This window comes from Palaemon carinicauda, unplaced genomic scaffold (assembly GCF_036898095.1).
Source record: "Palaemon carinicauda isolate YSFRI2023 unplaced genomic scaffold, ASM3689809v2 scaffold1008, whole genome shotgun sequence".
In the NCBI taxonomy this organism is placed as follows: Eukaryota; Metazoa; Arthropoda; class Malacostraca; order Decapoda; family Palaemonidae; genus Palaemon; species Palaemon carinicauda.
In genome coordinates, this window is record NW_027168492.1 from 67,501 (window position 1) to 70,383 (window position 2,883).

Genomic DNA, 2,883 nt, shown 5'->3' on the forward strand with positions numbered 1-2,883 from the left:
ATAACAAAACTTGGGTTCTGATTCGTCATCTATCAGCGCTTGAACCAATCACAACCCGTCTTATATGCTACGTAGGTTACCAATTCAAAGTACAAGGTACCCTACGTATACAGTAATAATAATAATAATAATAATAATAATAATAACAATAATAATTTTAATAACAACAACAACAACAATAATAATAATAATAATAATAATAATAATAATAATACAGCTTTCCGTACGCTATTTTACGCTTGTTTTGTTGTAGGATATGTCTCTCTCTCTCTCTCTCTCTCTCTCTCTCTCTCTCTCTCTCTCTCTCTCTCTCTCTCTCGTACGCTTATTCAAGATGTGATTTTTGCAACAAAGAATATTATTGGATGCAGTACTACGTACGTATACATACAAAAGATTCATGGAAAAGATGCACATCCATTACATTTGTAGTACAGTAGTAGCCATCAGCAGCCTTACACCATTCTAGTATGGTATGACTGCATCTGATTTGCGTTTCATGTTCGATTTAATTTTACTACGTACTGTATACAGTACTAAATTATCGTATGATCACATTCTCTTTTCGTGTTTTATTTCTTTCTGTACTGAATTATATGTCATATGTAATGCAATGAACAATCAGTAAGAGGAGATATTACTAATTACAGTATTAATGGAATTACAGGTAACGAAATATCGTATTTGGGGTCTTCAGAAATCGCGGTATTTTCGAAATTTCCAGAAAATCCGTGATATATATATATATATGGGTTATGAAAAAAACCCGCCAAGTGGTGAATCCGCGATGGTCGAACCGCGAAGTAGCGAGGGCTCACTGTATATACATATATATACATATATACATATATATATTATATATATATACATATATATACACATATATACTTATATATATTATATATATACATATATATATACATATATACATATATATATACATATACTCATACATACATATATATATACATATACTTATTATATATACATATATACATACATATATATATATATATATATATATATATATATATACATATACTTATATATATATATATATATATATATATATATATATATATATATATATATATATATATATATATATATATATATATATATACTTTCATTTGCACCCCCACATGCTTTTCGACCAAAAATTTCCAACAGAAAAATGAAATAAATAATAGGATTTCATGAACATTAAATTGTCTAAATCCTTAAATATGCATTTAGTCTTTTGATAGTTTATAAATTAATTAAGAGCGAAAGATATCGTCTAAATACAAAGGATTATTCGAATACTTTAGTTTTCAAATCACTTACTGTTGATATTTTGAACAGTCTCTCTTCTTCAAGACAGCGGCCCCACCCTCTTCATGGTCCTTCCTCTATTTGGGTTAGTATGTCGATGTCGAGGAATGTCTGAAAGAAAAAAACAAGACGTTTAAAGAACAAAGAACAGAGTTTTAATACTTTAAATTATAAGTAACAACAAAATATTATGAAAAAAAATAACCTATCGCTCAGTGTGTGTTGGGTAAAATGGCTTCATAAAGTAACAATGATATTCACTTAGGATATTTCCCCCAGCCACCTTGAAGGTATGGTTTCAATCTCTCTCTCTCTCTCTCTCTCTCTCTCTCTCTCTCTCTCTCTCTCTCTCTCTCTCTCTCTCTAAAGAACTATTCGCTATATTCGCTAATTGCTTAAGGCTGTTACCTATCCCAGATAATCTCTTTATTGTAACTATCAATTGATTTAATTCTAAGCAATGAATTTCTTTTAAGGACGTCAACACAACTTCAAATCAAACTTGAATAATACCAGAGAGGAAAACTGATTTTCCTCTCCCAATCCATTTTGTCTTCAGCTGTTTCAATTTTTCCTCCTCTTCATACTTTACCCTATAGATTTGCAAAGGAATTACACGAAAAAAAACAACAATTTATCACAAAAGGCAGATAAATGAAAATAAAAAAGGCGAAACCCATAACAACACTGGAACGGAGCGATAGATTTCTGAATGCACATAAATGCTTGCGACCACTCTCTGCAGTCTGGTGCAAAAGGGTACAACTCCTTTTATTACGAAAACATTCTAAGCTCTTTTGCAACCATTAGAAAGGCTGAGCTTTTTGAAAATATATTAGTTTCACCATTTCTATTAAATGCTAATTATCATAGACTTCTTCATTATATCAAGGTGTTTATTGCCTACTTTAATTAATCGAATACGTTTATAGAAGTCATAACACAAGAAATATTTCGTATTGAGAGAGAGAGAGAGAGAGAGAGAGAGAGAGAGAGAGAGAGAGAGAGAGAGAGAGAGAGAGAAGTATGATTTCGTGATCAATCTTTTGCATGACTATGCAATTCAAAATATATCACTGACTTAACGTAAATTGATAGTTTAAAGAGAAAAAACATCATTGACTTCTTGATTGATTCTAGATTGTATATCAATTCGATAATCTCTCTCTCTCTCTCTCTCTCTCTCTCTCTCTCTCTCTCTCTCTCTCTCTCTCTCTCTCTCTAATTAAGGAATCCCAGACTGTGGGAGCTACACTTACTTGCTCGCTCTCTCTCTCTCTCTCTCTCTCTCTCTCTCTCTCTCTCTCTCTCTCTCTCTCTCATTAAGGAATCCCGGACTAAGGGAGCTACACTTAGCCTACTTGATTCTATATACTGAAAAAGAAAAAGTGGACTTTTTGGTCATTTTAGCTTGAGTAAAATACTTACACCGAGATTTGAACCACAGAGAGAGAGAGAGAGAGAGAGAGAGAGAGAGAGAGAGAGAGAGAGAGAGAGAGAGAGAGAGAGAGAGAGAGAGAGAGAGAGAGCCTAACAGGTCGCCTCTTCAGTGGGACTAGTCTACACATT

The 2,883-nt window shown here is 32.4% G+C and overlaps 1 long non-coding RNA gene across 1 annotated transcript in view; it reads right to left on the minus strand.

Annotated features, from left to right (window-relative positions):
• LOC137635201 (uncharacterized) overlaps positions 1–1,428 on the minus strand; it is a 34,817-nt gene extending 33,389 nt beyond the window's left edge. Inside the window, exon 1 of the long non-coding RNA XR_011042610.1 lies at positions 1,327–1,428. This is a non-coding gene — a long non-coding RNA (uncharacterized lncRNA). The remainder of the gene's footprint in view (positions 1–1,326) is intronic.
• Between the last annotated feature and the right edge of the window lie 1,455 nt (positions 1,429–2,883).